This window comes from Cydia pomonella, chromosome 18 (assembly GCF_033807575.1).
Source record: "Cydia pomonella isolate Wapato2018A chromosome 18, ilCydPomo1, whole genome shotgun sequence".
NCBI classification, from domain to species: domain Eukaryota; kingdom Metazoa; phylum Arthropoda; class Insecta; order Lepidoptera; family Tortricidae; genus Cydia; species Cydia pomonella.
The window spans coordinates 4,272,530-4,297,639 of NC_084720.1; the positions used below are offsets into that span (position 1 = coordinate 4,272,530).

The following is a 25,110-nucleotide window of genomic DNA, read 5'->3' on the forward strand; positions in this document are numbered from 1 at the left end:
CGTCAATTCTTGGGATTAGTTGCCAAGCGGACCCCAGGCTCCCATGAGCCGTGCCAAATACCGGGACAACGCGGGGAAGATGATGATGGAAAAATTCATCGCTTCACGCTATTTTTCATTAACAAAAAATTTATAATATCGCTCGCAATCGTATCTGCTAGGTACCTATAAAATTAGTTTATAATGTTTTCCACTAATATGTAACGTATATTACTTTTTTGTTTATACGTATTGTATGTTATAAACATCTCACCGATAAAATTTCCGTTGCGTCTGAACTTAATAGGTAGGTGAAGTCAATATACTGTTTATTTTCTGTACTAGAATGTGTTTATTTATTTACTCTTGAAATCGTTTAGAGTATTTTATGTCATACGGATTACGTTTTTATGTCAAGTTGAGTTAATGTAAGCTTCAACATAGAAGAAAACATTGACAGTGATTTCAAAATCAATATTAGCACAGTCGCCATCAAATATATCGGAGCGGCCAAACTGCTCAATAATATCTAAACATGTGCTTTAACGCCTCGATAAAAGAAACTTGTTCAGATATTCTTGAACAAGGCTTGGAAACCGGTTAAATTTCCAAATCGTTATCATGGACCTGGCGCAAAACCTTTTATTTTCGGTTGCGTTCGTGAAACCGTTTTTTTTAACCGGTTATTAGGAGAATATTTCCATAAAGTTATTTTCAGATTAACCGGTTTAGAAAAACAAAAAGCGGTTTCTTCCTATGTGGGTGGGTTTGTTTACGCGCCACACCACCAGACCGGCCGGCCGTCTTGTCGCTCGTCGAATAAACCGGTCTAGGTTATAGTTATTAAAACGTTTGCTTTCTTATGAAAGTTTGGAGTAAAACCGAAATAAACCGGTACTTACCGCTGTTTTTAGTCTTGTTTGTGAACACTTTGGCCGCGCTGATATATCTGAAGGCGACTGTACCAGGAGTTTCTTATGCCGGCGAGGTGCTCAATCACTAAGTTTGGTACAGTTCAATAACATACGTCTTTTCTTTTGACGACCGGTCTGATTTAGTGGGTGGTGACCCCATGACCTGGTCTGCCTATGAAGCCGATAGTCCCGGGTTCGAATCCCGGTAAGGGCATTTATTTGTGTGATGAACTGATGATCATAGATATTTCTTCCTGAGTCATGGGTGTATTCTACGTATGTAAGTATTCATCTATATACGTATAAATATCGTCGCCTAGTACCCATAGTACAAGCGTTGCTTAGTTTGGGGCTTGGACCTATGACGATGTGTAAGATTGCCCGCAAATATTTATTTATTCATTTTATTTATTTATCTTTCAAAGCGAACGTTCCAAAATAGTACATTACGATACAAGTGCGTAAAATAGGAAATTCGAAACGAGTGGCGATAAATTAAAACACGACCGAAGGGAGTGTTTTAAATCGACACGAGTTGCGAATTACCTATTCGCACATGTATCGTACAACGTTTTACAGTACATATGGCCCTTTAAATGTTCGACACAGTAACGTAATATGCTACTTCTCGCACTAGTGCTATAAAGTAGCCCCATATGTACTGTAAATATATTTACACGCCTCTAAGACACTGATTATAAGGTCGTGTATACAGGATGTTTATTTAGTCACCTGCAATAATTAACGGGCTGAATTTTACTATGGGACCAATCCCGAAAACGCGAAAAAAATTTTTCTCTCTAGCCAGCCAAAATGTATGAAACAGTCAATTTTTTTTCGCAATTTCTGGGTTGCTCCCATAGCAAAAGTTGCTCAATATGACTTGTATATTGACCCCGTAAATTGTTGGAGATGACTAATTGTAAATATACATCCTGTAGGTACCTATATAGTATATTTGAAATATTGGCTTGTAGGTAAATTAAGATGCTTGTGAACTCGAACTAGGTATTGATCGTAGGTACTATTCGTACTACCTCAAAATAAGCGTTTAGGTAGATCATTGTTAACATCTGGCCCGCTTAGCTAAATCTGTTTCCGACTGGAAAAATAACATTTATCTACATTACACATGGTGCTACTTTCCCGCACTATTGCGCACTTCCCGTGCCTACCTATGTCGAAAATGTACTGTAAAACGTTGTACGATACACGTGCGAATAGTTAATTTGCAACTCGTGTCGATTTAAAACACTCCATTCGTTCGTATTTTAATTTATCGCCACACGTTGCGGGTTTCCTATTATTCGCACTTGTATCGTAATTAACTATTTTATGAAAGCTCTGGGATTGCTGGAGATATAATTGAGATCTTCTTTCTTTCTGAAGTCGGTTAAAGGAAAATCCAAGATGATTGTCCAAGAAGGTCTCTATGAAGTTGTAAAAGTAGGACAATATTCAGGGAGAAACAAAATTACAAATTAATCTAAGAAACGATAGTACCACTCTTAAGACTATACAAGTAGAGACGAAATTCAAACGGATTTCCATAAGCGAACTGCATTAAGTTTATCAAGCATTTATCCATAATTTCTAAGAACTGTATGAAACCCTGTAATCATACAGTGAAATGACTTATTAGCAATCATTCCTCACAGCTATGGTTATTTGCCAAGCACAAGTCAATTTAAGTCTTATTACATAAATAAAAGGTCCACTTTTGCAGTGAAATACCTACGGGCCTACCGATAATTCTGAAGTTGGATAATTCCGAGCATCTTTCTCTTTTACTCCAGTTAAGGCGTAGTTAGAGTGACAGAGAAAGATGCCCGCAATTTGCAAACTTCGGTGTTCGCGGTAGGTGATGTATCCTGTAGTTCTTGACATACTTTTCAAAGGGAAAAAGTTATTGCTTTGCGTGGATTAAGATGAACTTTCAACCTTATGAGTAAATCAATAAGGTTTTTATTGTATTTGTGTATGTTTTGTACAATGAATGGACTGTAGACTGCAGAGTTGCAGTTCTGGGAAGTTAAATGAGTTTTTGACGTAGATTTTATTCCCAGTATGGGGTTAATAGGTCAGTTAAAATGACTAGCGGAATTCTTAATAATAGTGTCCAATACTTAAGAGTACATTTAGGTTAACTATGTTTGTATAAGCGTCCCTGTTTACTTTTGTTGATACACTTGCAAAATAATACTTATGTTTTATCCTCCTGAGACCCGTACCCCTAGTGTAAATAAATTCGATTTCCAAACGTGACGTACGCGTTTGCGTTTAGTCTCATTTTGTATTGAATTTCGAAAGAGCGCGCCAAGCGGGACGTTTTGGAAACTCAAAATCCTATACAAAATGACACTTAACGCAAACGCGTTCGTCACGTTATGATGTCGATCAAAGTTACACTAGGGGTACCGGTAGCAGTTATTGTTTTTGAATTTGGAATCTCAAATATTCAATGCTTAGAAATTATTGTAGAATATGTACAATAATTTGGAAGTTGGGTCTCAGGATTTTATATTTAAATAAAGGAAAATTTAACATCAATTAATTTTTTGAGTTTTTATTATGAGCAGAACCAGCAAAAGGGTTTTTAAGTTAAAAATTAATTTTAGTAACTAGCTCAGTTGGCAAATCCATGGCACGATGTCTTTGAGCTTTGAGACGAAAGGGGAAACCTCCCGCCCTCCGAAACCGCCTTTCCATACAAACGTAGGCCCCATTTTCCTCTCTGGATTTTAACATTATTGAAAATATTTTTACACATTTTGATGAGTTTTAATCATAGCTATGCCCGAACGTTTATTTTTAATTTTTATTTTTCAATATCATAAGAGTTAGGGGCTTTTAAAAATTTGTATGAAACCTGTTTTTAGCTCCTAACTTTTATAATAATTGAAAAAACGGAAAAATGTAACGGTCAAGGAAAAATGTATGACTGAAATACATAAAATTCTGTAAAATTATTTTGCATAATGTCAATATCCAGGGAGGAAAATGAGGACTAAGTTTGTATGGAGAATCGAAGGTCCTCTTTCCTCTTAAGAGTCAGAGTGAGTTCGAATATCGCCCAGGCTGAAGGGAAGAACTTTTATTTAAAAAAAATTAAAAATATTATGAATTCCTCTTCCTTCTCTTAGCATTCGAATTCGCAATCATTATGATGATATCTTGTTCTTGTTGAGATTTAAACAGAATTTGTGGCATTATCTATGAAAAGGGACCTTATTGTCGATGGCGCTTACGCCGCACTGCGTCGCGCGGCGTTGTATTTGTATCGGAGCATCGTTTATAACGGCGTAAGCGCCATCGACAATAAGTGCCTTTTCATAGATAACGTCACATTTTTAGGGTTCCGTAGCCAAATGGCATAAAACGGAACCCTTATAGTTTCGCCATGTCCGTCTGTCTGTCTGTCTGTCTGTCTGTCTGTCTGTCTGTCTGTCTGTCCGAGGCTTTGCTCCGTGGTCGTTAGTGCTAGAAAGCTGAAATTTGGCATGGATATATAAATCAATGAAGCCGACAAAGTCGTACAATAAAATCTAAAAATTTAATTTTTTTTAGCGTACCTCCCCTACACGTAAAGTGGGGGTGAAATTTTTTTTCGCTTCAACCTTAGAGTGTGGGGTATCGTTGGAAAGGTCTTTCAAAACTAATAGGGGTTTTCAAGAAACATTTTTGGATAAAGTGAATATATTCGGAGATAATCGCTCCGAAAGGAAAAAAAATGTGTCCCCCCCCCTCTAACTTTTAAACCATAGGTCCAAAAAATATGAAAAAAATCATGGAAGTAGAGCTTAAGAAAGACATTAAATGAAAACTATAGCGGACATGATCAGTTTAGCTATTTTTGAGTTATCGCAAAAAGTTTTCCCTTCATAGTAAAAAGACTTACTTTAATTAGGTACTGATTATGCAAATTTGCCTATTTGTTTAACTTGGGTGAAAGGTACCGTTTCATCCCTTGGTTAACAATTTACTATACTTTAAGCTCCAGTTTAGCTTATTGTGACGGAAGAGTAACTACGGAACCCTACACTGAGCGTGGCCCGACATGCTCTTGGCCGGTTTTTACTTTAATTCAGAGAGACAGAGTGAGATCTTGGCAACTTGGCACTTGGAGTGGAGCATAAGGAAGTATGGTGGGCGAACCTAATTTATTTATTTATTTAATCTTTATTGCACAAAAGAAAACCTTATAGTACAAAAGGCGGACTTAATGCCATGAGGCATTCTCTACCAGTCAACCTTTAGGCAAAGCAGAGAGATTGATGTGGGCCCTACTTTAACAACAACAACCAAATATAATACAATAACATACCATACATACATAATACATACATACATACTTATATTTCTTATAATATATACATAAATAACGACAAAACATATAGAGCTTACCCATACATTATTATTTTTTCATTCTGCTAGCAAAGAAAGCACGTAAGGATTTTTTAAATGCAAACTTATTTTGAGCATTTTTGATGCCGTAGGGAAGTCTGTTCCAAAGACGGGCCGCCTGCACGGAAAACGAATTCGACATGAACCCAGTGCGGTGAAGAGGGATCATTCTCATATCATCGGCGAAACCAAATCCCACAGACTTCGTTTCGTTCGGCTAACTCCTTAGAATAGAAGAGGATCGGGCTGCCAAGAGGGCGTACTTCGGAAGACCGACTGGTGGCCGCCCGGTGGGTCGTCCCAGATACCGCTGGGGAGACAGCGTTGAAGCGGACCTGCGGCAGCTCCAAGCCGATAATTGGCAGGAAGCGGCGCAGGATCGGGAAAAGTGGCGTGCTCTTGTTTCGGAGGCCTCTTTCGGTCGCTGAGCCACATTAGTTAGTTAGTTAATTCAACTCCTTAAAAGGGTTGAAAAGAAATAGGGTTCATATTAGAGTCTGATTACTGGGGAGGAAGGAGTCGAAGGCAACAGCTACACTGAAAGAAATGTTTGCATAACTGTAACAAAATTTTGGTTACTGTTTACACAAAAATTGGGACTTGCGAACTATGTGTTATATGTTACAAAACCGTGTTTGGCTATCAGTGTTCAGGTACTGGGTATACACTACAAAATAAGTTTGTAAATTTATGCAAAGTTTATTTTCTTATAACCGTAGTTTAGTTATTTAGTAAAGTTACAAAACCAGTTCGGCTATCTATTTTTTTCAGTGTAGTTTATTTCATATAATATTATCTGCATATTAAATGAATGCACTTCGAACTCCCGCCCACAATCAGGAGCATGCATCTCCCACTCATATAAAGTTCCTTTATGTTAATAAGCAAATTCATAATCATATGTAAATATTCAACCCCAAGAAAAACAATACATACATGTGAGCAAGGATAGGGCCAAGTTCGGATTATTTTTCATTAGAATCTTTGTAATGCAAAAAACGATGCCCTTAAAGTTATAATTTATCGGTCTGCCCGGCATGTAGAAACACACAAAGGACATTGCATCGAAACATTCAATATAGGTACATGTAAATACAAATTTCTAACATTTTCTTCTCATTCAACCATTTTCACTAATATCTCGACATGTAAACATAATCTGCGTTTAAATTGATTAATCACATTCTCCATGGCGATATGGCGATATGTCCGGTCCAATGGGTAGTGACCCTGCCTATAAATGGTCCCGGGTTCGAATTTCGGTAAAGGCATTTATTTTTGTGATGAGCACGAATATTATCCTGAGTCATGGGTGTTTTCTATGTATACCTATAAGTATGCATTTATCTTTTTATGTATGTATATTATTATCGTCGCCTAGTACCCATAGTACCTACAAGCTTTGCTTAGTTTGGGACTAGGTCGATCTGTGGAAGATTGTCCCTAAATATTTATTACTTATTTTAGTTATATATTAATGTTATGGATATATTTCCTGGTGCGATCTCATTATTATATGAAAGATATTTTGTATACCTATTGTAAGAAATATCAACCTAGTCCAATAAAACACAATTGACAACATGTACCTACTATAAACCTTTATTTTAAAATATATAAGTAGTAAAAAGAGTTATAATCAGCCTACTGCCTGGGTAACAAGTTACAAGAATATACTTAGGATATCCATAAAAGTAAAGGAAAAAATGGTCACTCATATGTTTTCCTCAACTCTCCACATTTTTTCTTCCAAACTTGGCAACACACTGACGCGTACACAGAATCGTACGGTTAGTCATGACTTGCGTACGCGCAGCGCTCCGTGACATCCGCGAGTTGCTGTCATCTTACATAGTCACTTAGTCATCCTAATGCTATGAGATCAAAGAACTCGAATACTTTGAAGTGACGGCTATTGATGAACTAAAGACTACAACGTAATTATATTGTCGTGTGAATTTGTAAAACTCGGTGTAAGATATTTATAGTAATATAGTAATTTGACAACCGGTCTGGTCTAGTGGGTAGTGGTGGTGGGAGTGGTGGTGATCCTATCTATGAAGCCAATGGTCCTGGGGATTCGAATCCCGGTAATCTTGCCAAGACGAGACCATATGGCTCGCACTGCCAAAAAGTTATAAGATCTCATGTAGAGCCAAGCTTCTAAGAGCCTCTCTAACATCTTTCGGGCGTCGGCTGAACGCACGTTGCTCGACGCAACGTTGGCGCAAATGCGCAGCGACGCCATTTTCCATAGCGCTGACTAGACGCGGACGCTCAAAAGACGCTAGGGATGGCCCTTAACTTCACAAACTATGATAACTTTTTGGCAATGCGAGCCATATGGTCTCGTCTTGGCGACATTTTACATGAAAATGTTTTTGGTGGAATTTTTACTTCTTTCAAATACAAAAAGTTTATTCACAGGTATACGAGTAGGTTACAATGGTATTATAGTTATTTACGATACAAGTGCGAAAAATAGGAAATTCGTAACGAGTGGCAATAAATTAAAACACGACCGAAGGGAGTGTTTTAAATCGACACGAGGTGCGAATTACCTATTCGCACATGTATCGTACAATGTACAGTACATATGACCCTTTTTCGACATAGTTACATAATGTGCTAATTTACGCACTAGTGCGGAAATGTAGCACCATTAAAATACGAGTATATCTGCATATTACTCCAGGTACGAGGTACAAGTAGCCAATGAGCCTACAATCAGCAAAACTATTCGTTATGCAGGGGTGCTAAGCTAATAGTTTTACTGACTGTACTATTATTTTGTTCAATCGTGAATCGTCGAGTCACTGACTAACATACTGACTAGAATGACTAACATAGACCAAACCGCAAATTATAATAACATCCGCGAATTATAAACAGATTATTGTGTTAGGGCCTCCGCTAGCTGGCGCGGGTGCACGGAGCGGACGAGCGGGTTAACGAAAAGTAGTATGAGCAACGCTAACTGAAGCGGACGCGTGCGGCGGATTTCACCTACAAATAGCACCCGCGTGCGTGCGCACCGCGGCGGGCGTCCGCGTCAGCTAGCGGAGGCCCTTAAAATTAGCGTCCGATGCATTATTTTATTATAGACGATATGAGCTACCTGGGTCAAAATTATTATCGTTGCCTTGTTTTTTGTCCCCAAAAAATGTGTCGGAATGTAGCGTCCGAGTGTAGCGGAGAATTAATTTGACCCACCTCCACTATTTTTTTGGAAATGAATCCGCTTATAAGAGGAGAGCAGAATCAACGTCATCGGAGGCACGTGTAGGCATTTTTTAATACAGATTAATATTGCTAGTAAAAAATTGCTTGAAAGTTTAAAATACAACGACCTGTTAATTGCCTAAAAGTCTCCAAAATGCGAACAGGTTATTTCCAGATTGGTCTTAACGTAGCTATCTTTATATAGTCAATTTAAGTCTAGATATACATAAGTAAAACCCAGCATGCCAAAATGGAATCTATCTTCTATAAGATAAAGTTTTAATTAAAGCAGCGCAAGTCAAGGGGCTGCTTTCGTACGAAGATGAAGTTTCGGCTATCGTAGGTTGATCCCAGTTGGTCTCTGGCCGATAAGGCATCTTTGACACCAATTTACTCGTATGATTAGTGCGCATAATTGATAGTTTATTCTACTCGTCGACTATAATGGTTAAATTAAGATTTCGTATACTAAACTAGAATTGCGTATTTTTCATTTATGGGCTCCCAACTCAACTGTAATTCATTTCGATACGCTGCAGTCAAATATATAAAAAAAAATTACTAATCACGTGCCGGCACGCTCCCATAGAAAAGACTAAACGGGTGCGGAGTGCGGGGTGGGATACGCGTGCAGTATAACTTGGACACAACGTAAAAATGTTCGTTATTTCTTGCGCCACCAGAGGGCGTCGCTCACATAAAATTTTAGTCTTGCCCCGCCACTGATGAGGGCGAGATTTAATTACGTCTTATTACTACTTATTGCGTTATTTTTAAATAGCGAGGTGATCAAATGTACTTCATGTTGTACTTTATTTTTATTTTTAATGTATCTTGTCACTGAATTTGAGCCATTGTGCATTATGATGTTAGGTACGTAGTTCCGGATTTCCCATACTGAAGTATTTTAGAGCTCATCTTCATCTTAATAATAACTCAGTATGGGTTTTACCGAAACATTTGTAACCGTCAAATCGAAAGTGATCAAACTGAGATCACTCCCTGACTACAGCCCGCTTTTTACAGAGACCAGACCAGTTTTTTAACGATCGACATCAAGACATAACTGTATGTTAATACGTTACGAATTGGCAAATAAACAGACCGATTACCGCTTATGTTGACAGCTATTCGGGTCGGTATTTAAACATATGTCATCTATTTAAAGGAGTTGGGGTCACTTGCACCAATCCCGGGCTGTAACCGCGAAAATCGAAGTTCATCAATTGCGGGCATTTTTCTCTGTCACTCTAATTACGTCTTAGTAAGAGTAAAAGAGAAAGATCCCCGCAGTTTGCGAATTTCGGTTTTCGCGGTAGGCCCCCAGGGTTAGTCACTAACCCGGAGTTAAACGAAAGTGGAGGACCCGCGCGAAATGGCCTTTTCATTCAAACGTAGGTAGTCCTCATTTTCCTCTCTGAATATTAACATTATTGAAAATATTTTGTCACAATTTGTTGTATGTCGACCACAGCTATCCCCCTACGTTTGATTATTTTAATTTTTTTAATTATTACAGGAATTAACAGCATTTAAAAATTTGTATGAAAACTGTTTTTCGTTCCTAATTTTTAAAACAATGAAAAAAATCAAAAAAAAAGTCAAACGTAACTATTGTTAATATACATCTAATTACGTAACGATATTTTCCATAGTTGTCAATACCCAGAGAAGAGAATGGGGACTACGTTTATGGAGAAGCAGCAGTCCTCTTTCCTCTTAACCGTTAACCCAGGTTTAAATTGTACTGGACACCGGGCTTAACCGGTTAACCCCGAGTTAGTGGTTATCCCTGGATGGCGTAAGTGGCCCTCAAGGTGTCCCAAGGTCTCGTTACTTGACTATCTACGGATGTGCCTCTGAAACATTTCCAAAATTGCTCAAAATATTCTTAACTTTTAAAACCGTTTCCGCAATTTGACAATTTTATAAAAGTTTATAAATAAAAATAATTTTATATCAAATGAATGGGTACAGTTTTTATTGACTACACTAGGCAATGCCTGACCTGTGATAAGAGATTTGTCTTATACTAAATTTAAAACAGCGCTTACTAAATGGCTACTGGCAAAAAAGACTGTATTATTGTATTTATTGCGTATAATAAGGTATAAAATTCATATAAGTCAAATTTATACAGGTTGTTTATTTTGTCACCTGCAATAATTTACCGGCTGAATATACACCGTGTTTTTTTGATTTGCGTTAATTTCGAGGGTGCATTCCTGAGCTTAAATTAAGTAACTTTCTCAAAGACACCGATATTCTAATTAACTCCATTTCGGAGATAATCAATCATTAATTTTTATCTTATAAGGCCCTTACGAGCGTGTACACTTGCCTTAAGGCCTGTTTACTTATTGATTAGTGCGAGTTCATACATTTGCTACTAAACGTAAGTACTATCTCGGACGATCGACGTTCGAAATGACATTGATATGTCACAGTTTTCAATTGTTTGGTTGAGTTAAATGTAATGCCGTGTTATAACAACGCTATATGCAACATTTAGTTACTTTTTATAAAGATAAAAATACTAAAAAAAACCAATTTTTTTTTTTTAATTAACTATGCCCATTATTTTCCTTAAACGTACTTACCGATACCCCGAAATTAACGAAATTCAATAAAAACACGGTGTATAGGTCATACTGAGCAACTTTTACTATCGGACCAACCCCGTAATCGCGATAAATTATGTATATATAAATATTTTATTAATATATATTTATATGCTTAATTATTTTTTTATCTATTGCTGACACTGTATGTGTATATTGTAAAGTTAACTTATTGTTCATTCCATTTTTGACGACCGGTTTGGCCTAGTGGGTAGTGACCCTGCCTACGAAGCTGATGGTCCCGGGTTCAAATCCTGTTAAGGGCATTTATTCGTGTGATGAGCATGGATATTTGTTCCTGAGTCATGGGTGTTTTCTATGTACGAGTATTTAAGTATTTATAAATATTTATATATTATTAAATATATCGTTGTCTACGTACCCTCAACACAAGCCTTATTGAGCTTACTGTGGGACTTAGTCAATTTGTGTGTAATAATGTCCTATAATATTTATTTATTTTTAGTTTAATTTATGTTAATGTAGTTTAGTAATTAAGTTAATTTAAGGTAGTTTTATGTAGTACAAATTTGATGTATTATAAGGACCTATTTGCATGCTGTCAAAAGCGGATAAAAAGACTAGGACATGTAACTTTTGTACCACTTTTTATGTAAACCCTTTTTATGTGCAAATAAATGATTAAAGTCAGACCAAGCTAAGTTGGCAGCGATTTTGATAGCCCAGCCTGTGCGTTAAATAAATATCGTAATTTCAAAGAAGTTTGACGTTTAAAATAACACCTGCACACTTATCTTGGTGTAACTCTATGAATTATAAAAAATATGAATGAATAAAGTCACTATACTATCCGCAAAACTATCTGGCCGGTCAGGTCATAATGCCATCTCTTTCACTCTTGGTTGGTCTTAACAAGGGTAAAGGAGATAGCATTATGATCTCAGTGGCCAGTTAGTTTTGCGGCAAGTATAGTTTGGTTTTGGCAGGATTTTCCCTTTCACAAGCATATACTATAATTTTACCTACATAAATAATGATAAGGCATTTTGTGTACTCAGTTCTCGGACCTGTATGGCTGGTTTAACGATTCGTCATCACGTCGACATATCCAATTTGGAGTGCCCTTGGCCGATTTCTTAAGCTTTAAGAGTGCCTTAATCATCGGATGCCAATCATATAAGTTACGGATGATTAAAAAAAGGCCGAATTATAAGATTTTTTTTACGTTTGTTATTTTACGGGTAAGTTTTAACCGGACTTTTTTATACTAAAGCTTTTTATACCGCTGGCTGGTGCAAAAAAGAAACTAAGCTTCCGCTCGTTTTTATTTTTCTGGTGAATTTTTAGGAATTACTTCAAATTGCACAACTGGATGAATTTACATGATACTCATGGTTTATCTGTTAAACGTTAATACTTTCTGCCTCTAACGCTAAAATTGTGGTGTGCGGCGTGTGACGTCGGACATAGGGCCAACACACATACCCAACGAAGTCGTATCGTGGATACAACGTCGGATCGTAGGTATGTGTGTTGGCCCCGCCATACGATGCCGTAACGTTGCACAACGCCGCAACGTGAGATGCGACGTCGTATGTGTGGGTACCCATACCACCCCATACCTATGTGTGTTGGCCCATACCATACTCGTACAGCACCCGAAGCCAATATTCATCGTTCGGCTCCGTGGATGAAGATCACGACTTATTTGTTTTAGGCTCACGTACTGACGGATATTAGTTTTATTTATTGTGCATATTTTTCATTATTAAATTGATTTTACTATAACTTTATAAGGGCCAAGTTTTCATTTGGGACATTTGGGTACAGTCTCGTCTGAAAACATCGACACAATCGAAGTGCCAAAAATATGTATATACGACCTTATGGCCCATATATTAGGGAAGTGTGTACATATTTTTGGCACTTTGTACGTATCGATATTTTCAGACGTGACCGTACCGCTCTAGTTAACTGGCTATTTTGGCGCCCAACGTTAATAATGTAAATCGAATCGTGTTTATGACGCGGGTGATAAGCAAATTTTTTTTTTTATACTACGTCGGTGGCAAACAAGCATACGGCCTGCCTGATGGTAAGCAGTATCCGTAGCCTATGTACGCCTGCAACTCCAGAGGAGTTACATGCGCGTTGCCGACCCTAACCCCCTCCCACCCTCGTTGAGCTCTGCAACCTTACTCACCGGCAGGAACACAACACTATGAGTAGGGTCTAGTGTTATTTGGACCCGAAGTGTTGTTTTTTTGTTATTTCTTATATATTATAAGAGACAAGCTTAGGTATGATTAAATACTCGTACTATTACTGTGTACTTTCAAGCGCATGTTGCGCAAGTAGGTATTTATCTGTCAGAATGTAAGTTATGTTTCACAGAAGGTACATGTATAATGTATATATGTAGTATAGAATAGAATAGATTTTTTTTTATTCGTAAACACAAACAAGACACATTAAATTACATGATATAACAAAAACAAAGGAAGTATAAAGTGCCACGAAATGGGCTCATCTCAGCATGTTGCTGGTGGCTTCCAGCGCTGATCTTCCGATGAGACCATGTCAGAAAAATTACGAAAGGTAACAGACAAAAAGGAAAAAGACATAAAATAATATAGAGTGAACAAATTGAAAAATAGATAAAAGATAACGACTAAATTAAGTAAAGATTATTATAGTAGATATTTATGTAAGGATATCATATAAAGTATACGTATGTTTAAGTTTATGATTTCATGATATTATTTATATTAATCAGACTTTAATTGTAGTGATACCAGTTAATTATTCTCAAGTACAAAGCCGGCACCTAATAAACGCCTCTTTTTGACCCCGTGGTTGACTGGTAGAGAATGCCTTAAGGCATTAAGTCCATTTGTACTTAATATTTTATGTGCAATAAAATATAAAAAAATGAATAACGAGTGACAAAAATGAATGTTATGTCAAAATTAATCAACAATAACAGATTCATTAGCAGGTAATGAAATAAATATGGAAGTATTTTATATGCTACTTATGTATAAGTATAAACTGTCTACAGTTATATATTTATTTATTTAAACTTTATTGCACACATAAAGAAAAATGTACAAATGGCGAACTTAGTCAACCATTGGGTCAAACAGAGACATTTGTGTATGTTGGTGCAGGAAAAATTATAACCAATAATAAGGAAAAAAATAAACGTGAGTTTTATAATAGGCTTATTAAGGCTAAGCTTATTTTAAGCGCCTTTTCTAAACACGTTGAGTCTCTTTTTTAAGAAAAACTCTGTTAAGTTAAACGTTTTTAGTGTTTTACACGTTTTACTTGATTATATGGTCCTATTCAATCAGTACCCCTAGTGTAATGTTTTTCAATAGCGAAACGTGACGTACGCGTTTGCGTTAAGTGTCATTTTGTATGAGATTTTTGAGTTACCAAAACGCCCCGCTTGGCGCGCTGTTCAAAATCCCATACAAAATGAGACAAACGCGTACGTCACGTTTCGCTATCGAATAAATTTACACTAGAGGTACAGTAGTATACTTATATCTATGCGTGGTAAAATGAACAAAGTAGGTATATAATAAATATTTAAATAAAATACTAGAAGGATTTACGGAAACAATACTTACGTACCGGGAAAATCATCCCAACAATAATCATCATGATGTTACATTCATCATAATTTCATCATTAATCACTAACAATGATTAATGAATGCAGGTTCAATTAGGAAGGTACCTACAGTCACGTCTAAAAATAACGATACGAACAAAGTTCCAAAAATATGTATACACGATCTTATTGCCCATATATTAAGGTAGTGTATACATATTTTTGGCGCTTTGCCCGTATCGATATTTTCACACGCGACCGTACTATGAATTAGGAAGCATATATATGGCTGACTAAAGGCTTTTATTATGATATCGTATTTTTACTATGTATACTTCTGTTGTGTTAGAAATATAGGCATTTCAGGAGACTATCTATATAATTTATAGTATTATAATAACAAACTGATTGGGTGAATCTACTTTTTTAACCGACTTCAAGATTTCAAAAGAGGAGAATTATCAATTCGGTTGTTTTTTTTTTTAATGTTTGTTACTCCTTAACTCCGTCATTTCTGAACCGATTTTAAAAAATATTGTTTTTGTTTGAACTTTATATATATATATATATATATACAGTTTCTAATTTAGAACTGAGTTTTGACTAAAACGGGACCAAACTGTATATATATATATATATATATATATATATATATATATATATATATATATATATATATATATATATAAGTTCAAACAACATTCTAATGATGGGGTCCATGAGGAATCGAGGGAACTCTTCAAATATGAAAGGCATACATATAGTGATTTTTGTATTTTCTATAACAAATCAAGCATTTACATTTAAAAAGTGACATTTGATGAAGTGGAACTGCTGATGATGGTCAGAATGCAGAGTACTTCAACGACGCATAGTACACGTTTGGCGATTTGTCCTCTTCGCTGTGTTGGTAAGCAAATTAGATTTTCAAGACAAATTTTTGTCAAGTTCGAGTTCTGACAATGGGGTCCATTAGGAATCGAGGGAACATGTACTTAGCATATGTATTAATTAAGTACATAGTAGAACTTACAATTAGTATAAGAGCGCTGGTGGCCTAGCGGTAAGAGCATGCGACTTGCAATCCGGAGGTCGCGGGTTCAATTCCCGGCACGTACCAATCGTTTGATATTTACCAGTCGCTTTTCGGTGAAGGAAAACATCGTGAGGAAACCGAACTAATCCCAATAAGGTCTAGTTTAGCCTCTGTATCGCTTTCGTAAAAACTAGTGCCTACGCCAATTCTCGGGATTAGTTGCCAAGCGGTCCCCAGACTCCCAAGAGCCGTAGCAAAATGCCGAGACAACGCGAGGAAGAAGAACTGACAAACTTAGTTACTATTCTCGCCTAGCTGACGACATGGAATAACATTGAAAAAGTTGACCCACTCAATTACATTAATGATCAATGCACAAATAACATCATATATTTGTATTAAATTGTCATGTTTTGATATTATAAAACCTGCTCATGTGAAAACAGACAGGTAATAAAATATTTATAGCGCAAATGTTCTAATGCTCGAATCCAGTGATACGCGAAGCGATTAATAATATTTATTAATGTTATTATGGCACCACGCTATGAAAAAAGAGAATACAGAAAAACAACAAATTACTATTGATAAAAACAGGCGATCTGAACGTTAAAAAGCGATCTCTTCCAGACAATCAAAAGAAATAACCTTATTAGCATTCTCCTAACTGAAATAAAGGAAGTGCAATTAATTAGTTATGAAAATGAAAAAATATTTATTTAAGATAAGTAGGTACAATTAACTTAAGTAATCTATAAATACAGACTTATTCACTATTATGTAAGGAACTTATCTTAACGTGCGATGCAAACTCAGTATCGGTGGTCCCCGCACTAGCCCCAGCAACTAGCCTAGGCCCTTAAAAGAGCGAATAAAAAATAAAAAATAACCATTTGAAGTCTTGTTTCTATTGACATTTTTTTGTCAAAAATAGGTTTAAGTAGGTACATATTTTCGTGTATTCGTATCGTCGTCGAATGGGACAAACGGTCCAATTCAAACTGTCTTCAAAAGTAACGTTTCTTTAAACAAAAACGTCACTTTTGACACTGACATAGCTGAACCATATTATATCTAGATCTTTAAACAAAAACGTCACTTTTGACACTGACATAGCTGAACCATATTATATCTAGACCTAATATTTGACGTATATCTTAAAGTTTGAATCGGCCGAAAGCTTTTCTAATTTAGGGCTTATAGGTTGTACTCGTACTATCAGTCTTTTTGCCATAGCGCGGCAGTGGATTTCGCACCTAAAATTGGTTTCGTGCCAAGTCTCAATTTATTGACCAATAACGTGTTTTTTAGCAACTGCACATTTATTTTGTCCGGTCTAAAATAAAATCAATCAACGTCTAGCTCAAGATTTAAGCGTTGCTAGGCTATAGGAGTAAATAGGTAGTCAGACTACTCAGCGTCAATAGGGAGCGTGCATGAACTGTAGGAGGCAGCACAGGAGCCGTCAGATTTTTGGCGCGAGGCGTAAATGTGATGTTTATTGTTCCGATGTAGCCCACAAGATGGCAGAACCTACTATGCACAAGAAAACACGTGACGTGTAAATGTACATGTTTATGGTTCCGATTCAGGCCACAAGATGGCAGACCCTCCAACGCGCAGGGTCCCTATACTTCAATAGTGACATTAGTGACGGCCAAAGTGACCAAATTTATCGTAACACACCTGTTTCCATGGAAATAAGGAATCGAATTTAAACTGTCATGAGACATACTAATATTATGGCTTCTCTGTACGATGGCCCAGCGCTGGACCAGCGAGATGGCCATGCGATGGTTATGGCCTCTCTACACGATGGCCCAGCACTGGACCAGCTAGATGGCCATGCGATGGTTATGGCTTCTCTATACGATGGCCCAGCGCGATGGTGATGCGATGGTTGAGAGCACGCACTATGGAATGGGCCACGTGTAGATGCGTATTGCCATCGCTGGCCTACTATCTTTGATGTGCTGACGAAAACCGACACCGTGGCCATCCCTACGCGCCTCTCGCGCCATAATATAAGCCATCCGACACCACTACCCTCTCTACACGCTGGCCCATCTTAGTGGGCCAGTATGATGGCTCATCGTGTAGAGGAACCATTAAACTAATATTACGGTTTACATTCATGTGTTTTTAGTCACTCGCGCGACATGTTTCGGAGGGCCTAGGTCTCCTTTTTCAGGCACTAACACTGGGATCAGCGTTCACGACGGCCGTGCTTCGGGTACATAAGAAATGCTTTCCAATATACACTCTTTGGCCGTCAATATCATATTTCATGTTGACTGTACCTACTCAAGGATATAATGATTTCATTATACCTACATGTACAAAATAAAAATTGGAAAAGTTGTCGAAAATTTTACGAAAGATTCACAGGAAAAAAGAAAACTTATTTAAAGAAAATTTCGGAAATGTAAAATCGTGTCCTATACAAAAATATGAGAAGTTCCTATAATATTTCACTTACCTACTTGAATTTGTGAGCATTTTTTTCATTCTTAACCTTTTGAATGCTTAAAGCGTTCATTAGTCTTGAACAAAAACGACAAATTTATGCGCCAAGCTCCCAGGCGCAAGCGAGCTAATGTAAACCTTACTTGGAAGTGTCAAGGTTACTTTGACAGCCTCCGCCATAACATCTATAGTTGTACTTGGCGCTGTGGGCAAAACTAGTAACGACGACTTTACGTGTTCTTGGCATTCAAAAGGCCACATCTTACAAACAAATACACTTTTGAACAAATGACATCCAGTATTTTATTAATCTTTTAATGTAAATATTTTGGACTGACATGATAACTAAGAAGTAAACAAACTGTGTATTCAAATAACACGATGTTGTTATAATTATGCATTAATTATCCGAATACATGTGTAGGTCAAAGGTCAATGAACTATGTTGATAGTAATGAGCCAATGACCTCTAATACGACGGTTTGTGATGAGGTAAATTAAACGGGAAATAATTAAAGTATTATAACTATTTTGGCCTTAACACTTGAAACTAAAAAAATATGTACATGTAAACTAAACACAAATGTCAATTATAATAATGTATAGGTATCGGACTTTTTATCGCACGGTAGGACTAATAGCGAGCTATGGAGTCGACATTAGCAATAAAATTCAACTCATCTTCATGCTCATACTCATTCATCTATTTAATTTTATAATGAAGAACAAGAATGTTGACGAGTTTGTAAACGATCCTTTAATTTTGTCTTTGAATATATACATATTACAATGAATACTGAGCATTTTTTGTTTTATGGAGCGTAAAGATTGGCATATTGGCTAGGCACCCAGATGTTGATGTTCTCTTATGGGAGAGCTATTTTTTTTCGCGAGTTCGCGGTTGGTCTCATAGTAAAAGTTACTCAGTATGACCTTTAAATTCACATCGAAAAATATTGCTGGTGAATATGTAAAAAACAGCCTGTATATAGGAGGAAGGAAAACTATTATTTCGTAGTAGTATTATCCATTCAATTAACTAATTAATTTGACAAAATAAAACGATTTACCTATTTATTTTGGATTAAGTTCAGTAAACCCCCTATAGCACCCCTATAATGGAACAGGCACCAGTTATGGGACAAATCCTGTAAAACTAGTATTTACCATCAGTTTTTAATCGCTGGCAACATTTTACCATAAACATGAGCCAAAGTGCTGCTTAAGTTTAATTTTTCATTGATATTTGTTAGTTTGAAAATGAATGGCGCCATACATCCTGATGATGACTGAAGCAAAAAAAACACTGTTTTAATTGGTTAATAATATTGAAACCAATTGCAGTAGCTTTCATTAAATAGAAAACATAAAGGACGAATTGGACATTCAACTTTTAAAGCGTAAAGCGGTAGAAATTTTACAGGTGTCGGTGAAATATCAAAAATACTCCAAACTTTCTCTTAAATGTCCCATGATTGGTGCCGTTAACATAACTGATTAAATGTGGGATATAAGGGTTAGTTGTGAATAGAAATGTTTGATCATACAATTCATACACCAACATTATATTTTCTTAAAGAGTTACTCAGATGTCGTAATTAAGAAAAGAAACAGTTTTGAATGATTCACGGTTAGTTTCACTAGACATAAATCGACCGGGATATAAACCGTGATTACCTTTTATTTTATACCTATTGTTTTCGAGCTCCCGATAACCCAAACCCGCTATCTCCAGTTACCCGTGAACAAGATGCATGTAACTGCGTCGAAATATCGAGAGCTCAAAAACAATATAAAAGATAATCATGGTTTATATCCCGGTCGATTTAAGTCTAGAGTTACAAGAAATACTTGATTGATTAGCTATTAATCCAGGCTCCCATGAGCCGTGGCAAAAAGCTGATTTTCACATTATGCATAGTTGCATCGATACATAAACACAAGCATGTATTCCCAAAAGAGACGCAGAGGACATGAAACTGATAGTTTCAGTGCCGCGTGCCGCGTCTAGTAATTAAACAAGTAACCGTGAAAAATATTTTTGACTCACACTTTTATTGCCGACTGCACTTTCTCTTTTTTGTATGTCTATCAAGTACTTCTCGAGACCTTTCAAATGAGCCTAAACTCAATGTGTTTAAGTTTTCCGATCGTAGTCCCTTTGGCTACCTTCCGACTGCATCATCAGATCAGCTCCATTTTAGTATACTATTGCATTTTCATCGGAAATACAGAAGTATACCAAATTTCAGCTCAAACAGACACCAAGAAGTGGTTCAAATTTAAGTTACAAGATTGGAAGCACATATATATATGTAGATGTATACAAAGAAGATACGCGGTGAAGCTAAATAAAAGTGTGTAATAAAAACGAAATTGTGACAGGTTGCCAGCCCATCGCACAACACATTTGAAACTATATCCCACAGTAGTCGACTAGGACACCCACGGGGGGGAAATGATTATCACTATTTTCACAATATTTTGTGACATAATCAGCTTTTCAAACCTCGTACCTATCTTATATAGAGCACTTAGCAAACTTCGTGTTAGGTATACTATTTTTATTTTTATTTTTTCATTTTTATTTTATTCTTATTAGTGATGTTATGATTTGACAATGCTTTAAATTAATTACTTAATTATTTTTTTATTAATTTTTAATTATATTATGTAATTAGTAATGTAGGTTACCCGAAATAAATGATTTTATTATTATACGGTAAGTTGAAAAGCTCTTTGAATGAATATTGTAGGTACCCACCTATTTTAAAGCGAACTGTGCGTACGCACTGGCATTGACACAGTTGATCTACTCGTACTTCGCAATAACTTTTTTTTTTCTATTTATTTAGAAACAAACAGTCATACACAATTTTTGATCAAAACTTACAGACAAAAAATAGACCTATAGTTTCATATGTAGAAATAAAATATAAACAGGTCCGTGGCTATTACAAAAAACAAAAATACTTAAATCTGTATTTTATAATAACAAATACTTGAAATATGTAAATCAGTGATTTGATAAGTCTGCAGAAAATAAGTTACATATACATCGTAGTCTCGTAGTACATTAAATTTAAGCAAATAACAAATTCCAGTTATAATCAATATTTAAATGCATTCTTAAGTTGTGTTAGTGAACAGTTAAAAATGTCTAAATCATTAAGTTTTTGATTCTTATTAAAAAGTTTACATGCGCGTTTGATAAATACATTCCCACCGTAACCAGTCCTGCTGAATGGAATAAAAAATAAGTTTCTTTTACGACAACAGCGCTCACGTCTTCGCGGAACTCTAAAACAGATTTTATGTAAAAGAGTAGGGGCTTCTAATTGTGAATGGAAAATCTTAAAAAGCAAAACGGAATCAGTGGAATCTCGACGGTCACTAAGAGTTTGAATATTTAAACGTTTACAGGTATCGGTATAGTCAGCAGTATAAGCTAGTCCAGTCCTGAAGCACAGTGATTTAATAAATATTTTTTGAAGTCGCTCAATTCTGTCGATGTGTACTTTGTAAAAAGGTTTCCACACTGAGCAAGAAAATTCAAGGTGATTTTTCAAGGTGAATTCAAGGTGAATAACTTGGTGACGTTTTCTGCATTTACGTGTTGAATCTCGGAAATTACTTAAATAGTAATGTAGAGAATTTCAAGGAACAAACAGGCAATTCTATACTTGTCCCTATATTTATTAACCTTTTGAACGCCAAGAACACCTAAAGTCGTCGTTACTATATAGTCATGCCCAAAGCGCCAAGGACACCTTTAGGTGTCACACGCTTTCAAAGTAACCTTCACACTTTCAAGTAAGGTTCACATTAGCTCACTTGCGCCCGGGAGCTTGGCGTTTGAGTGATCTTTGTGTTTATGACAGAAAGGGTTCAAAAGGTTAAATTTAAGCTATATTAGTTAAATTAGCTTAATTGGTTAAGAGCAATGTACGGATTGTAGGGGTTGCGGGTTCAAGTCCGTTTTTTATTATAGTTCGTGGCATCAACGATGACGCGCAGATTTGTCAAATCTAACCTTTAATAAAATGACAATACGAATCACGGCACACGTCTATGTGAATGACACGATCTATAGTTTGTTTAAGGAAAAACGTTTGCTTTTTGAGTCTTATAGGGTGTTTATAAATAACAGAATTGAAATATAGTAAAGCCAAATCTTACTTATGTAATTTCATACGGAGTGGAAATTCAAACTGAATTTGATTTCAATTTGACATCGCTATGAACTTACACCAATATAAGTAGATAATTTGTACAAGCAAAATGTAAAAAATTAGATTAGACTGCGATCAAAAATAAATCAAAATCCGGCTAACTTAATTCTGCAGCGACTTGGCAATAACAAAATGTTGCACTGACACATAAACAAAATAAACGTTATAACATGTTCACAGAATTAGGACGATTATAGTAGCACTCTGCCACTGCAAATACCGTGCAGATTTAGCTTGGTCCGACTCTAGAGTCCTACATATGTAAATAGATAAGATGCATTCGGGTAATTGCGAAAAAGGACTCTTATTACAACGGAATGTGAGTGATTTTTTAATCATTTGCGTAATTACGCTATATCCGAAATTACCCGAATACACCTATGATTCTGATCAACATAATAGAATATGATGAAACTGATGAAGAATGACCATGATAAAGTCCGCCCTCGGACAAAGTCCCGCGCTGGTGACGTGTGACCACGACCTTAGGGAAACACGGCTGAGTCGCTATGAATAGCTCGCTGCCGCTACCGCATGTTCAGTACGATGACCAAACGTTACGTCATCTGTATAATTCGAAGATGTTTTAGGGACTAGCTGATGACAATCGTATTAAACGTCAATCGAATTGTAAATTGTATATTATATTATTTATGCGAAGCGCTGGCGGCCTAGCGGTAAGAGCGTGCGACTTGCAATCCGGAGGTCGCGGGTTCAAACCCCGTCTCGTACCAATGAGTTTTTCGGAACTTATGTACAAAATCGTATCATTTGATATTTACCTGTCGCTTTTCGCTGAAGGAAAACATCGTGAGGCAACCGGACTAAGCCCAACAAGGCCTAGTTTACCCTCTGGGTTGGAAGATCAGGTGGCAGTCGCGTTCGTAAAGACTAGTGCCTACGCCAAATCTTGGGATTAGTTGTCAAGCGGACCCCAGGCTTCCTTATTTATGCAGAGTAAAATTTAATTCACCAGCTTTACTCTGCGTAGTGATTTCTTTTTTTAATACTACGTCGGGGGCAAACAAGCATACGGCCCGCCTGATGGTATGCAGTCACCGTAGCCTATGGACGCCTGCAACACCGGAGATATTACATGCGCGGTCGGCAACCTTTAAAAACTTGTATCCTCCTTTTTTAAGAACCCCATACTTTATAGGTCATACTGAACTTATATCGAAGCGGAGCTTAAATAATTCGGAGGTCGTGGGTTCAAACCCCGGCATGTACCAGTTTTTCGGAACTTATGTACGAAATTTACCAGTCGCTTTTCGGTGAAGAAAAACATCTTGAGGAAACCGGACTAATTCCAATAAAGGATGACTCACGCTAGACCGGGCCGGGGCCGGGCCGGAGCTTCAGGCGTTTTGTTTTCTATGGAAAGTACCACGTGATCACCGATCAGCCGTCATAGAAAATGACGTGTCCGACGCCTGGACCCGGGCCCGTCCTGGTATAGCGTGAGTCATCCCTAAGGCCTAGTTTACCCTCTGGCTTTCGTAAAATCTAGTGCCTCGGCCAATTCTGGAAATTAGTTGTCAAGCGGACCCAGGCTCCCATGAGCCATGGCAAAAAGCCGGGACTACGCGAGGAAGAAGAAGACGGAACTTATATTACGGTACCAATGGCGAAATCGCGAAAAAAATTGGCTGTTTCATACATTCCGGCTGATATGATGCCGTTTATTTCTATGGATCGATATCTGAACTGATGCCGCTATGGGACAGCCAAATTATTTTTTCGTTATTTCTGCATTGGGCCCATAATTAAAGTTGTCCAGTATGACCTTTAACCACGCAGAGTATGGCTGGTGAATAAAATTTCATCCTGTATATTTGGCATTTGAAAAACATTCCTAATAAAATATAATGGAAGCAATACCTATTTTTATTCGTAGATTATATTTCTAAGGTTATAAAACAAAACTATGAGTAAAAACCAAAGACCCAAAACTTTACCTGATTATTGAAATATTACCTGCTTGGCAAAAATACTATGGCGCTTCACATAAACGTCTGTCAAATCTAACAAGTTTATCATTCTGACATTTGGTTTTGTTAGAAAGAGACAACATTTTACAGATTTTTCTAAGATTAATAAATAAGGTAGTCCATATTTTATTATTTCGGCGAACGGAAATTATATTCAGAATGATATAAAATAAATGTTATAGGAAACGGAAAATCCGAACTGCATTACAATATGTGATGTTAATTGATGGATCATATTACGGCCCGATTCGAAGAATGATTAAGACACGTTTAAGATCTTGGAAAGATATTTAAAAGATCGATAACTAAACGTCATGTCAAAATTGACGTTTATTTCGATTCCGCTGTGATCCCAATAAGTTCTATCTACGATATTTCCAACGTCAAAGTGACATTAGGTGCCTGGGCTCCTACCGGGAAAATAGAAGTTCGTCAAATGCGGGAATTTTTCTCTGTCACTCTAATTACGTCTTAGTAAGAGTAAAAGAGAAAGATCCCCGCAATTTGCGAATTTCGGTTTTCGCGGTAAGCCCCCTGAATCGAGCTGCTTCTGTCAATTTTACGTCATACAAACGATATCTAAATGAGAACTTATCTAAACCAGAACTTATTGTCATTGTATCTTATTCTTCGAATCGGGCCGTAAGCCTAATTTTCAAGAAA

At 36.7% G+C, this 25,110-nt stretch overlaps 1 long non-coding RNA gene across 1 annotated transcript in view; it reads left to right on the forward strand.

The window, feature by feature from the left end:
- Positions 1 to 17,375, forward strand: part of LOC133527967 (uncharacterized) — an 86,479-nt gene extending 69,104 nt beyond the window's left edge. The window contains exon 2 of the long non-coding RNA XR_009800928.1: positions 17,209 to 17,375. This is a non-coding gene — a long non-coding RNA (uncharacterized LOC133527967). The remainder of the gene's footprint in view (positions 1 to 17,208) is intronic.
- The last annotated feature ends 7,735 nt before the right edge of the window (positions 17,376 to 25,110 follow it).